Here is a 15,761-nt window from a genome sequence, read left to right on the forward strand (position 1 = left end):
CTGTTGCAGCTGAACCAGATAATGGCTGTCTTTCACTTTGTCTTGCCTAATGGCTAAATACAAGGATTTATCATGGCTAATGGCTAAATACAAGGATTTATCATGCCCCAAACACACCCAACAATTTCCAATCAATAAATGCTGAAAAGTAGACTAAGATAAGGACTATTTAGAAACCACTTCACTAGCGAAGGTTTCTTGGTGATCTGCCAAGTCACAGTACTTCCTTCATTTGGGAAAAAAAGGTAGAACACATAAATTGTCACTGAGGAGAACAGTGCGTGTGTGAGTTGCTGCTGAGTTGTGTCCGACTCTTTGTGACCCCATGGACTGTAGCCCACCAGGCTCCTCTGTCCTTGGAATTCTCCAGGCAAGAATACTGGAGCGGGTAGTCATTTCCTTCTGAAGGGGATCTTCCTGACCCAGGAATCGAACCCAGGTCTACCGCATTGCAGGCAGATTATTTACTATCTGAATTCCACACAATCTGAGATTATTCCCTTCCTGAGAGGAAGTTCATGTAAATTATAGCAAAGGAGGGAAAAAAAATATGAGTTGTTTTGCTGAGTCATTATAGCATAAGTCATGAAAATTCACACTTGCTTGATGATTTGGACCACATCTTTCAGAAAATTGAAGAAATCTGTCTTCTAGTAGGGCTTCCCGGGTGGTACTAGTGATAAAAGAACCTGCCTGCCAGTGCAGAAGACTAAAGAGACATGGGTTCGATTCCTGGATCGGGAAGATCCCCTGGAGGAGGGCATAGCAACACACTCCAGTATTCTTGCCTGGAGAATTCTTGCCATGGGCAGAGAAGCCTGGCAGGCTATAGTCCATGGGGTCACAGAGTCGGACATGTCTTCTAGTACTCCTGTAGAAAAAGTGAAAAGTTATGCAGTTACAATCACTGTCAATTATCTCTGGATGCAATGACCAGATTGTCACACAAATTCGGTCTGTGAAGATCTCTCTCCTGTTTGTGTCTCTCCTAATGAAGGAAGAAACAGAACAGGTTCTATCTTGAAAGCAGGACTTCATCTTGGGCCAGACTGTGGACTTTGAGCTATGTGCTCAGTTATGGAAATGACATACCAACTGGAAAACCAGGTCCCCGGAAGGAAGAGCCCCAGGGCTTGTACCTAGACTCCATTGCCTAAAAGAAACCCTAATTATCTGTGGAACCAAATAGAATCATACATTCTATTATGCTTATTGGGGTATGACCACAGGCCTATTGATAATTGTCCACTGTTAACTACTCAGGCTTAAAGCATATGAATCACAGGTTAACTTTGATTGCATCTTTCTTTTCCTTTGTTCAGACTTGTTTCAGAGAATTTGGGGAGGCGGGTTTGTGCACGTACACTTAGGGTATATAAGGTTTTCACAAAAACTGGTTGGACTCCTTGGCTAAGAGGAGACTCTGCCTTGGGCTCTCCGGTGTAATAAACTGCACTCCACTATCTGCATTGTTTTTCTGAATGAGTTTGTTTCCTGGAACGCGTGGCTACAACACTAAGACATGAAAAGGGGAGTTCCTTTGTTGTACACAGCTCTGAAGTGATGTTGGGGAAGTCTAAATATAAGATGGCTGAGAAATCATGGCAGAGAACATTCAATTATGTAACGATCCTAAGTAAAAAATAAATGGGGCTGTCTTGAAAAACTATTTCATCTGAGGCCTCCCTCTTGGCGTTCTGATTCTCATTACTTTATGGGAAAAAAAGTAACTGAGTACTATTAAAGAAAAAGGAGGCTTCTTCAATCTTGGGTTAACGATTTAAATACAACGTTAAAATGGTATGCAAGTGAAAATATAGCCTTAAAAACAGATATTAGAAAGATTGAAAATAAACTAGGCATACAATTCAGGAAGACAGGCAAATAGCCACCACCCCCAAAGAGAAGGAATCAATAAATACAAAAGCAGAAATGAAATCAGAAACAAAAAATTGATTTGACCAATTATTATCAAAAGTTTGTTAGTTGAATAAAATAGATAAATCTGATCTAGAATTAAGATACATTTAAACAATAGTAGAAACAGGAAAATCCCATGGATGGAGGAGCCTGGTAGGCTGCAGTCTGTGGGGTCGCTAGGGGTCGGACACGACTGAGCGACTTCACTTTCACACATTGGAGAAGGAAATGGCAACCCACTCCAGTGTTCTTGCCTGGAGAATCCCAGGGACGGGGGGAGCCTGGTGGGCTTCCGTCTATGGGGTCACACAGAGTCGGACACGACTGAAGTGACTTAGCAGCAGCAGCAGCAGCAGAAACAGGAAAGAGATATAAGTACTAGGCACAGAGACTTTTAAAAAAGTTATAAAAAAATTACCCAGAGAAATGTATTGAACTGGCTTATTGATAAACTCTGTTTATTAGGACTGATGGACTTGCCTAGTGGCTCAGATGGTAAAGAATCTGCCTGCAATGTGGGAGACCTGGGTTTGAGCCCTGGGTTGGGAAGATCCCCTGGAGGAGGGCATGGCAACCCACTCCAGTATTCTTGCCTAGAGAATCCCCTTGGACAGAGGTGCCTGGTGGGGTTCAGTCCATGGGTTTGCAAAGCATGCAACCCAACTGAGAGACTAAGCACACATATTAGGAATGATAGTTTAAAATAGCTCATTTTTTGTTCCTGAATAGCGGACATCTGCCAGCAGATCCAGTTGTAGATTTCAGTTTGATGTTTTTGTGTGCAATTTAAGCCTCTCCCCCTCCATCTGAAAATGTCTGACCTAAGCTTGGAAACCTGCAGTGGAAAAGAGGGGTGGGGTGGCAGTCTTCTTTCTCCTCCCTGACCCCCACCCCCGTCACTGGATGTTTGTTGCTAGTTCAACCCCCACCCCACACCCCTGACCCACCCCTGACCAGGCAGGGTGAGTTGTGGGTGGACTTTATAGACTGGAATGGTGGTTATCTGGCCTCCTGACCTCCTAAAATCCATTTCCATGCCTCCACACCCCCCAGGCCCCCCAGAGCATGAAATGCAACCAACTCCAGTATTCTTGCCTGGAGAATCCCAAGGACAGAGGAGGCTGGCGGGCTACAGGCCAGGGGGTTGCAAAGAGCTAGACACAACTGAGTGACTTTCACTTTACTTCTGATGAGGTGCTTTGTCTAATCTTGGAGCCCCTGTTCCTGGGGGGGATCTCCTACCAGGAAGCCCCTATTTGTAACCCACCTTCAACTCCTGTTTCTGAAGTCTCAACCCACTTGTACCCTTCCTCTGGAGTCTCTCTCCTCTCCTCCAGGTTATCCTTCTGGGCGTGTCCTTGTCAAGGTGACTTAGCCGGAGACTTTCTCTGCCCAATGCTGGAGGTGTAGGCTGCTTCCTGTGAGGCTCTCTTCTTTGTCAGCGCCCTGGCTCCAGCAAGTCTCTTAGCTGTGTCCCCCAAATGCCAGGGGGCACATGAAGGCTCCTGGAGCAGTTCTTTGAAACCCTCATTTAGTTTGAGGTGAGGGAAGAAAACTACTCATTCTTCCATCATCTGGGGAGCACTTAGTAAAATATCAGAGAAACTGTACTGCTGATCTCTTAAAGAATTTCTCATTTTCACTAAAACCCCTAAAATACTAGACAAGATAAAAACATTTTTAAGTGTCCAACTATGCAATTTTTTGTTAGTCCTTTCTCATAGGATGCAGCTTTCTGAGGGTCAATTACTAATGTACACGTAATTGGATGCCCAGAAAAAGACAGTAAAAAAATGGTCCTGTGTATATATGCTTTGGTTGCATCCTCCAGCTTGCAGAGAGAAATTCTGGTTCCTCCTCACCATTCTAATTTTCCATTTTCTGCCTCAGTCACAAATTCAAGCAGAGTCAGCTCTTGACCAGAAACATCCAAACCTTCCTACTAAAGCCCAATCCGCAGTACAGAGTCTCTCTTCTCTCACAGTGAGTTTTTAGTTCCTGCTATCTAACATGGATGAATTTAAATCTCATCATAAATAGATTCTAAGAAAAGGAAAAAAAAGCAACCATCTTCAAGAAATAAAGCGTTCAAAAGATCCAGACTCAGAGATGACCAAGATGTTGGTGCTGATAGGGAATTTAAAATAACCATGGAAGAAATGTTAACAGATCTAGAGGCATAAAAGGACAGTGGACATTAACAGATGGGGGATATCATTAGAAAAGGGGGAATTTCATTAGAAAAAGGGAACTTTCATTAGAAAGATGGAAACCATAAAACAGTCAAGTGGAGATGTTAGCAACAAACATGAGATCAGAGATGAAGAATTTCTTCAATAAGCTTACTGGCAGCCTGAAAACTAGAGAAGAAGGGAAACAATGGACTTGAAAATAAGTCAGTAGGGATCATACAAACATAAAGAGAAAAAAATAAGGAACAACTATGGGTTAACAATAAAATGTTCTTGTTATTGTAAAGTTATTGTTAACTATGGGTTAACAATAAAAAGTCCTTTGAATTGCAAGGAGATCAAACCAGTCAATCCTAAAGGAAATCAACCCTGAATATTTATTGGAAGGATTGATGCTGAAGCTTCAATACTTTGGCCACCTGATGCGAGGAGTCAACTCATTAGAAAAGAACCTGATGCTGGGAAAGATTGAAGGCAGGAGGAGAAGGGGACGACAGAAGACAAGATGGTTGGATGGCATCACCGACTCGATGGATATGAGTTTGAGCAAGCTCTGGGAGATAGTGAAGGACAGGGAAGCCTGGCGTGCTGCAGTACATGGGGTCAAAAAGAGTTGGATCGGACTGAAGTGACTTAGCATGCACGCATAGAAGAATAGTGACTATCTTCAGTGGAATCTTTCCACAGCCCTACAAATACATACAGGCCAACAGTGACGTCACCCACAACACAACCAGGGAAGCATAGAGCCTCCCTCTCCTGTCAGGAGAGAAAGCTCTCCCTCCTCATCCCTTCTCCCTTTTCCACCTTCCAGGGCTGCATCACTGACTCAATGGACATGAGTTTGAGTGAGCTCTGGGAGACGGTGAAGGACAGGGAAGCCTGGTGTGCTGCAGTCCATGGGGTTGAAAAGAGTCAGACACGACTGAGCGACTGAACAACAAATGGGTTAACAAGCTAACGTACATGTAATTGGAATTCCAGAGAAAGAGTGAGAGGGGGCAAAAGACTACTTGAAGATACAATGGCCAAGAATTTGCCAAAAATCAGTGAAAGAACAGAAGCCACAAACTCTAGGAAGAAAAAAACCCTAAAAACATCAAACTGCTGAGAACCAAAGTTTCAAAGGGAAAATCTTGAAGATAGTCAGAGGAGAAAGCACATTACACAGAGATCCAAGACCACAGGCTGATCAGCGTGAGTGCCTGGCAGGCTGACCCACTGCTGGATTTCTCATCTCTGTCCACAGGCTACAGAGACAGAAAAGTTCATGAGGACTAGTCTTGGCGTCTCTGGGTTTGGAGCTTCTCCAGAGTCCTGCACCTTCATGGTCTTACCACCTTGTTTTTGAGAATACCAGTGCCTTGGCTTACAACAACAGAATGGAGGATCCCCAAGTTTAGGTTTTGCAGGCTCCAAAATGTGGGGTGTGAGACTGGGCTCTCTTTCTGTAAGGTGGGTTTATGCGGTAGTTTCTACAATTCCAGTTCCGAGTTCTCTCAGCTGAGAGTTAGTGTTGCTTCTTCTGGTTTCCTTAACTACAGAGGAAGTGTCAGTGCACATAGCTCTCCACTAGAGGGCAATATAAGCATTAGCTTTTTAAAACACAAGGACACAGATTTCTAGTATGAGCATACATTACTGAAAAAATAAATGAACTCCTAAACAACACAAATTTAATTTTTCATATGACCTTTTGGTTTGTGTTATGGTTGGAACATATCTAACATTTCTTAAAAATACACATTAATAGAGGAAAAATCAAGCACATGTAAGGTAAATGGTATTGCTAGGATGATAAAAGGGTTAATACATCTAGAAATAACAGTTATAAGTATAAATCCACCTAAAAGTTACAAAATACATGAATCAAAACTGACAGAATCTGAGAGAGAAATAGGCGATTCAACAATTATTGAGCCTTTGATACCTAATTTTCAATAATAGAACAGTGAGATAGGAGGCCAACAAGGATAGAAGACTTGAACACCAGTGTGAGCAAACTAGACTTGATAGATGTACAAAGGGCATGTCACACAGCAGCAACAGAATGCAAAGTGCCCTCAAGTACATGCTCCACATTCTCTAGGATAGATATATGTTAGGCCAGAAAATAAGTCTTAATAAATTAAAAGTAGATTAATAAATTAGAAGTAGATTCCCCCCACTCCTCCCAGGGAAGGCAATTTGAGTTCTTCCCCTGTGGACAGAAACTTCAAAATATCTGTGGAGCCCAGGAGGCTGGACCCTGCCCAGCTAAAAGATGAGACCACACATTTCTCATTCTCAAAAATAAGGAAAACTTCCTGACTAGAAAACTCCTTGGAGGTCAGAAGTAGAGTGGTGCTAAGTCTGCCTGTAGGCCTCTTCTTAGGAATACATCTTGGCTGAGAGATTGCACGCATGCAAGGGAGGATCCTGAGATATTTGAAATATGGACTCAGTACCAGGCAAATAAAAATGGATGCCCCATAAAGCTCACTGATGCCACCACGAGGGCAGACTCTCTCTCTGAGCCTGCCCCTGTGTCTACCCACAGGTACTCTTTTTCCTTCTAATGAACACTTCTTTTGTTTCACTGCTTTCTGTCTTTGTGGGAATTCTTTTCTGCAAAGCTGAAAGGTCAGGGCCTTGTCACTGGTCACTGGTCTAGTGGCTAGGATTTGGTGCTCTCACCACCTCTACCCGACCTTAATCTCTAGCTGGGAACTGAAACCTTCAGCTTCAAGCAGCAGTGGGCTGAGATCATTGCCACTCAACATCGAACTGGAAGCTACATACAGAGCAGCTGGGCAAGAAAAAGAAAGGAAAGACATACACATTTGAACAGAAAACCCTCTCTCTTTTCAAAAGACATAATCTTGTATACATTTCCCTGGTGACTAACTGGTAGAAAACTTGCCTGCAATGTAGAAGACGCAGGTTCAATCCCTGGGTTGGGAAGATCAACTGGAGAAGTAAATGGCAACCCACTCCAGTATTCTTGCCTAGGAAATCTCATGGACAGAGGAGCCTGGTAGGCTATAGCCCACGGGGTTGCAAAAGAGTTGGACATGACTTATCGACTAAATGACAATACTCTTGTATACACTGAAAACCTAAAGAATCCATGAAAAAATCTCTGAGTGCTAATAAACAAGTTCAGAAAATGTGAAACCAACATTGCTAAATCAGCTTATTTCTATACATTAACAATGAACAATTTATAAATGAAATTGAGAAAACAATTCCTTATAAATTACATTAATAAGAATAAAATAACTTCAGTTCAGTTGCTCAGTAGTGTCTGACTCTTTGTGACCCCATGACTGCAGCACGCCAGGCCTCCCTGTCCATTACCAACTCCCAAAGTTTACTCAAACTCATGTTTATTGAGTCGGGGATGCCATCCAACCATCTCATCCTCTGTTGTCCCCTTCTCCTCCTGCCTTCAATTTTTCCCAGCATCAGGGTCTTTTCCAATGAGTTAGTTCTTTGCATCAGGTGGCCACATCAGCTGGAGTTTCAGCTTTAACATGAGTCCTTCCAATGAATATTCAGGACTGATTTCTTTTAAGATGGACTGGATGGATCTCCTTGCAGTACAAGAGACTCTCAAGAGTTTTCTCCAACACCACAGTTCAAAAGCATCAATTCTTTGGCACTCAACTTTAGAGTCCAACTCTCACATCCATACATGACTATTGTAAAAACCATAGCTTTGACTAGATGGACACTTGTTGGCAAAGTAATGTCTCTACTTTTTAATATGTTGTCTAGGCTGGTCATAGCTTTTCTTCCAAGGAGCCTGCATCTTTTAATTTCATGGCTGCAGTCACCATCTGCAGTGATTTTGGAGCCCCAGAAAATAGTCTGTCATTATTTCCGTTGTTTCCCCATCTATTTGTCATGAAGTGATGGGACCGGATGCCATGATCTTCATTATTTGAATGTTGAGTTTTAAGCCAGCTTTTTCACTCTCCATTTTCACTTTCATTAAGAGGCTCTTTAGTTCCTCTTCACTTTCTGCCATAAGGGTGGTGTCATCTGCATATCTGAGGTTATTGATATTTCTCCCGGCAATCTTGATTCCAGCTTGTGCTTCATCAAGCCTGGCATTTCGCATGATGCACTCTTAGGAATAAATTTAACAAAAGAGTGCAAGATTTGTAAACTGAAAGCTGCAAAACATCATTGAAAGAAATTTAAAGATGGAAATAAATGGGAAGATAATGCATTTAACGGGTCAGAAGACTTAATTTTGGTAAGATAACAATATTTTCCAACTTGATAGAGTGAATGCATTCCCTATAAAAATCCCAGCTTTTTTCCTTTTTTTTTGAAGAAATTTACAACTTCATTTTAAAATTCATATACAGATTTAAAAGATACAGAATATCCAAAACATCTTTAAAAAGAACAAAGTGGAAGGACTCAACATTTCCTGATTTCAAAACTGAGTGCAAGCCTACAGTAATCAAGATTGTGCTTGGGACTTCGCCGGTGGTCCAATGGCTGAGACTCAGCGCTCCCAATGCAGAGGTATGATCCCTGGTCAGGGAACTAGATCCTGCATGTTGCAACTAAAGATCCTGCATGCTACATGAAGATCCAGCATAGCTAACTAACTAAATAAAAGACTTCGATCCTGGCATAGGGATAGACCTACGTATAGGCTCGTGCTCAGTCGTGTCTGACTCTTTTCGACCCCATGGGTTATAACCCACCAGGCTCCTCTGTCCATGGGATTTCCTAGGCAAGAATACTGGAGTGGGTAGCTGTTACCTTCTCCAAGGGATCTTCCCAACCCAAGGATAACCCTTGTCTCTTGCACTTCTACATTGGCAGGTGGATTCTTTACCATTAGCTCCACCTGGGAAGCCCAGGGATAGACCTATTGATCAAGGGAAAAAAGGAGTTCAGAAATAAACACTTAACTGTATGGTCAATTGGTTTTCAAAAAGGAAGCCAAGAGATTCACTTCCCCAAATGGTGGTGGACAACTGAATATCCACATACAAAAGAGTGAAGTTGGATCCCCAGTTCAGTTGCTCAGTCATGCCCAACTCTTTGCGACCCCATGGACTGCCCCATGCCACACTTCCTCAACCTCCTAGTAAGTGTTAAGCAAGTGTTAGTTGCTTAGTCGTGCCCGACTCTTTGTGACTCCATGGACTGCAGCCCACCAGGTTCCTCTGTCCATGAGATTTTCCCCAACCTTATACTAAATTGAAAAAATAACACAGAATGGATCAAATACTGTCTTGCTGTATCTTACTGGTTCGCTGAACTCAGGGTAGGCAAGGCATGAGCTAGAAAGTGGATAGGAAGAAGCTGGAAGATGATGAGAGGAGCTGTATGAACTGCAAACATGTTTATTCTCTAATGGTTGGCACAGCGACCATAGCAGCAGACATGCTGTATATTCTCATGGTTGGATCCAGTGCATACAGCCATAACGCAGCCAAGGCTATGGTTTTTCCAGTGGTCATGTATGGATGTGAGAGTTGGACTGTGAAGAAAGCTGATCGCCGAAGAATTGATGCTTTTGAACTGTGGTGCTTTGAGAGTCCCTTGGACTGCAAGGAGATCTAACCAGTCCATTCTAAAGGAGATCAATCCTGGGTGTTCATTGGAAGGACTGATGCTAAAGCTGAAACTCCAATACTTTGGCCACCTCATGCGACGAGCTGACTCACTGGAAAAGAGTCTGATGCTGGGAAGGATTGAGGGCAGGAGGAGAAGGGGACGACAGATGAGATGGCTAGATGGCCTCACCGACTTGATGGACATGAGTTTGAGTGAACTTCGGGAGTTGGTGATGGACAGGGAGGCCTGGCGTGCTGTGATTCATGGGGTCGCGGAGAGTTGGACACGACTGAGCGACTGAACTGAACTGAACTGATGGGCTTTTCAGGTGGAGCTTATATATGCTTACAGAACAAAAGTGACCCATAGCCAAGCGGGTCCATTGTGACAAGCATGTACAGCGCTGTGCGTGCTCTCAGCTGTTACATAATCATATACCTACAAACTGTGGGGTGAGAGGCTGCAGCACGAGAGAGAGTGACACTACCAACTTGGCTGATTTGCTCTTTCCCTACAAGTGCCTGTGTATAAGAGCTAAAACCGTCAAACTCTTAGGAGAAAACATAGCGTTGTCTTCATGACCTTGGATTTGGCAGTGCTTCTTAGATATGACACCCAAAGGGACCAGTAAAAAAACAGGTAAAACTTCCCTGGTGGTCCAGTTGCTAAGATTCCACACTCCTAGTACAGGTGTCTGGGTTCAAACCCTGGTCAGGAAACTAGATCCCACATGCTGCACCTAAGACCCAGAAGAGCCAAATAAATATTTTTTTAAAAGATAGGTAAATGGGACTTCAACAAAATTAAACACCTTTGTTCATCCAAAGACATTATCAAGAAAGTGAAAAGACAACCAGCAGAATGGGAGGAAATGTTTGAAAATCATGTCTGATAGGGGTATAGCATCCAGAATATGAAAAGAACTCTTAAAAGTGAACAAGAAAAAGACGAATACTGAGTTAAAAAAATGAGCAAACGGTTTGAGTAAACATGTTCCAAAGAGTCATGAACGGCCAATAATCACATAAAAAAGATTTTTTACCCATTCAGTTCAGTTCAGTGTCTCAGTCATGTCTGACTCTTTGCGACCCCATGAATCACAGCACGCCAGGCCTCCCTGTCCATCACCAACTCCCGGAGTTCACTCAAACTCATCTCCATCGAGTCGGGGAAACACAAATCAAATCCAGAATGAGGTATTATTTCACACCAACCAGGATGGCTGTACTTAAAAACATGGAGACAAAAGTAACAGTTGACAAGGACACAAAGAAACTGGAACCCTCTTACCCTGCTGGTGGGAATGTACAGTGGTGCAGTGACTTCAGAAAATAGTTTGTCCGAAAAAGTTAAAAACACAGTATTACCAAACCAGGTTTGTTTGCCCGGCTCACAGCAAGCCAAACGCTGAGACGCTGAGGTCTGCCCTCAGAGAAAGCACTTATTCACAAGACAGCCATGCAGGAAACCTCAGTCCCACCCGCCCAGAGGGGAGGGGTTTGGGCTATTTATGGAATAAGCCATGGGGTGGGGGGCATGGAGAGTGGGGAAAGGTGACTGAGGATAAGAAAAAGGTGAGGTCGTCCTGGTTGTGCAGGTGCAACTGAGCTGCTTGCTTCTCCGTGGGATGCTCCGATGTTTTGGGCCATCTCAGGTCACAAGGTCATGATCAGACATTTGAGCCCGGGCAGTTGGAGGGTCTGTGGTCCCAACTAGGGTTTTACAGGCTCCAGCTCAAACTGGATACATGTTCCTGGAAAACAACTCCTGCAAGCCTCTTGTTTAGGCTACCATGAACCTTCAGTTCAGTTCAGTTGCTCAGTCGTGTCTGACTCTTTACAACCCCATGGCCTGCAGCACACCAAGGCTCCTTGTCCATCACCAACTCCCGGAGTTCACTCAGACTCATGTCCATTGAGTCGGGGATGCCATCCAACCATCTCATCCTCTGCCGTCCCCTTCTCCTCCTGCCCACAATCCCTCCCAGCACCAGGGTCTTTTCCAATCAGTCAGTTCTTCATATCAGGTGGCCAAAGTATTGGAGTTTCAGCTTTAGCATCAGTCCTTCCAATGACTATTCAGGACTGATTTCCTTTACGATGAACTGGTTGGATCTCCTTGCAGTCCAAGGGACTCTCAAGAGTCTCCTCCAACACCACAGTTCAAAAGAATCAATTCTTTGGTGCTCAGTTTTCTTTATAGTCCAACTCTCACATCCATAAATAACTACTGGAAAAACCGTAGCTTTGACTAGATGGACATTTGTTGGTAAAGTAATGTCTCTGCTTTTTAATATGCTGTCTAGGTTGGTCATAACTTTCCTTCCAAGGAGCAAGCGTCTTTTAATTTCATGGCTGCAGTCACTATATGCAGTGATTTTGGAGTCCCCCAAAACGACTGAGCGACTGAACTGAACTGAAAATAAAGTCTGCCACTGTTTCCATTGTTTCCCCATCTATTTGCCCTGAAGTGATGGGACCGGATGCCATAATCTTAGTTTTCTGAATGCTGAGTTTTAAGCCAACTTTTTCACTCTCTTCTTTCACATCCATCAAGAGGCTCTTTAGTTCCTTCTCACTTTCTGCCATAAGGGTGGTGTCATCTGCATATCTGAGGTTATTGATATTTCTCCCAGCAATCTTGATTCCAGTTTGTGCTTGCTTCATCCAGCTCAGCATTTCTCATGATGTACTCTGCATATAAGTTAAATAAGCAGGGTGACAATATTCAGCCTTGGCGTACTCCTTTCCCAATTTGGAACCAGTCTGTTGTTCCATGTCCAGTTCTAACTGTTGCTTCCTGACCCACGTACAGATTTCTCAGGAGGCAGGTCAGGTGGTCTGGTATTCCCATCTCTTTAAGAATTTTCCACAGTTTGTTGTGATCTACACAGTCAAAGGCTTTGGCATAGTCAATAAAGCAGAAGTAGATGTTTTTCTAGAACTTTCTTGTTTTTTCAAAGATCCAACAGATGTTGGCAATTCAATCTCTGGTTCATCTGCCTTTTCTAAATCCAGCTTGAACATATGGAAGTTCATGATTCACATACTGTTGAAGACTGGCTTGAAGAATTTTAAGCATTACTTTGCTAGCGTGTGAGATAAGTGCAATTGTGTGGTAGTTTGAGCATTCTTTGGCATTGCCTTTCTTTGGGACTGGAATGAAAACTGACCTTTCCCAGTCCTGTGGCCACTGCTGAGTTTTCAATTTGCTGGCATATTGAGTGCAGCACTTTCACAGCATCTTTAAGGATTTGAAATAGCTCAACTGGAATTCCATCACCTCCACTAGCTTTTTTCATAGTGATGCTTCCTAAGGCCCACTTGACTTCACATTCTGGGATGTCTGGCTCTAGGTGAGTGAGTCACACCATTGTGATCATCTGGGTCGTGGAGATAGTTCTGTGTATTCTTGCAACCTCTTCTTAATACCTTCTACTTCTGTTAGGTCCATATCATTTCTGTCATTTAATGTGCCCATCTTTGCCTGAAATGTTCCCTTGGTATCTCTAATTTTCTTGAGGAAATCTCTAGTCTTTCCCATTCTATTACTTTCCTCCATTTCTTCGCACTGATTACTGAGGAAGGCTTTCTGATCTCTCTTTGCTATTCTTTGGAACTCTGCATTCAAATGGATATATTTTTCTTTTCCTCTTTTGCCTTTCACTTCTCTTCTTTTCACAGCTATTTGTAAGGCCTCCTCAGACAACCATTTTGCCTTTTTGTACTTCTTTTCCTTGGGGATGGTCTTGATCCCTGCCTCCTGTACTATATCATTAACCTCCATCCATAGTTTTTCAGGCACTCTATCAGATCTAATCCCTTGAATCTATTTCTCACTTCCACTGTATAATCATAAGGGTTTTGATTTAGGTCATACCAGAGTGGTCTAGTTTTTTTCCCTACTTTCTTCAATTTAAGTTGAATTTGGCATTGTTTTCCCTACTTTCTTCAATTTAAGTTGAATTTGGCAATAAGGAGTTGGCAATCTGAGCCACAGTCAGCTCCTGGTCTTGTTTTTGCTAACTCTATGGAGCTTCTCCATCTTTGGCTGCAAAGAATGTAATCAATCTGATTTCAGTATTGACCATCTGGTGATGTCCATATGTAGTCTTCTCTTGTGTTGTTGGAAGAGGGTGTTTGCTATGACCAGTATGTTCTCTTGGCAACCTTGAACCTTGAACCTTGGCAGACAGTTAAATCAAGCTTGATCAGTGAAGGCAGGTGTTAGGACAATTAAATCAAATGATGTGAAGTTTATTATTTCTTTAGCAAGTTACAGTTTAACAGATCTAACTGATGAGTACCCTCACGTTCAATAGCGTCACCATATGATCCAGCGAATCCACTCTTAGCTCCATGTTGTTGTTCAGTCGCTAAGTCATCTCTGACTCTTTGTGACCCCAAGAACTTCCAGGCTTCCCTGTCCTTCACCATCTCCCAGAGTTTGCTCAAACTCACATCCACTGAGCTGGTGATGCCATCCAACCATCTCATCCTCTGTCACCCCCTGCTCCTCCTGCCCTCCAACTTCCCCAGGGTCTTTTCCAATGAATCAGCACTTCCCATCAGGTGGCCAAAGAATTGGAGCTTCAGCTTCAGCATCAGTCCTTCCAATGAATATTCAGGGTTGATTTCCTTTAGGATTGACTAGTTTGATCTCCTTGCAGCCCAAGGGACTCTCAAGAATCTTCTCCAACACCACAGTTCGAAAGCATCAATTCTTCAGTGCTCAGCCTCATATAGGACCTTTAAAACCTATGTTCACACAAAACATTGAATATGAATGTTTGTAGCAGCACAATTCATAACAAGTAAAAAGTAGGAAAAGGCTCAGCCCTTCTTACCTTCCTCCCTCTTTCTGTCTCTCTCTGCCTCATTCCCCTGCCTGCTGTCTCCTTTCTCTCTCTACCCAAGTTCTCTTACCCTGCGGGGAGGTTGGTTGGGCCCAGGGAGTCCAAGGGACCATGGTTCTCACTTCTTATCTCTATCCAGTTGAGCTTCATGGATAAGCTCCAGAGGCTCAGCTTAAGGTGAAACTGAAAAGCGAAGTCAACCACTTCTTCTCTAATTCTAGCCCTCAGGCCTGTCTTTCCCTTGGGCAACAGGAGTACCTCTGTGACATGGCCTGGCAGGGGCTGCGCTGGGAGTGCAGCCAGGACATTACAGCACGAGGCCACCCATAAATGAGGCAACTGTGTCTGATTCCATGTACTAGTGTCGATTACATGAGCAAGCATGCGAGGATCTTGGCACAACACGTTGATGCATTGCCTGACCTTTTCTGATCGTACAAAAGATGCTATCTTTATCAGAAACCAAATAGTGGGTTTGTTCTCCTATCAATTGCCTGTGTCCCCTTGAGCCTGCCTGTTTGACCTATCTCTGTATTTCCAGCACCTAAAAAAATGCTTTACAGCAAGTGGGTGCTAAGTTAACATGAAAGAATGAAATGTTTGTTAAATCAGCTATCCAGCTTTCCCTCATTCCCTAACAGGGCCTTCCACACACTTGGTGTTCAGAACATGTTTGATGAATCAACTTTACATTTGAATGTGCAGGTGGAGTGCTTATTCTTCCTTAATCTGGAGTCAGGTGCCCATAGGTTCTGAGCTATAAATGAGGAATGTGTGTGTGCTCAGTCACTCAGTTGTGTCTGACTCTTTGTGACCCTATGAACTGTAGCCCACCAGGCTCCTCTATCCATGGAATTGTCCAGGCTTCTTGCCAGTATTCTTTACTGGAGTGAGTTGTCATTTCCTACTCCACAGGATCTTCCCGACCCAGGATCAAACACTAGTCTCTTGCACCTCCTACACTGGCTGGTGAATTCTTTACCACTAGTGCCACCTGGGAAGCACATAAAAGAGGAATGCTTAAATTCAATTCAGAAAATCTGAGGTTGTGTCCTGGATTTGCCACTTCCCTGGCAGCTCATATTGTAAAGAATCTGCCTGCAACGCAGGAGACCCAGGTTTGATCGCTGGGTCGGGAAGATCTCCTGGAGGTGGAAATGGCTACTCACTCTAGTATTCTTGCCTGAAGAATTCCATGGACAGAGAAGCCTTTCAGGCTACAGTCC

Source organism: Moschus berezovskii, chromosome 16 (assembly GCF_049115385.1).
Source record: "Moschus berezovskii isolate FMDL1 chromosome 16, NW_MosBer_1.0, whole genome shotgun sequence".
Classification (NCBI taxonomy): Eukaryota; Metazoa; Chordata; class Mammalia; order Artiodactyla; family Moschidae; genus Moschus; species Moschus berezovskii.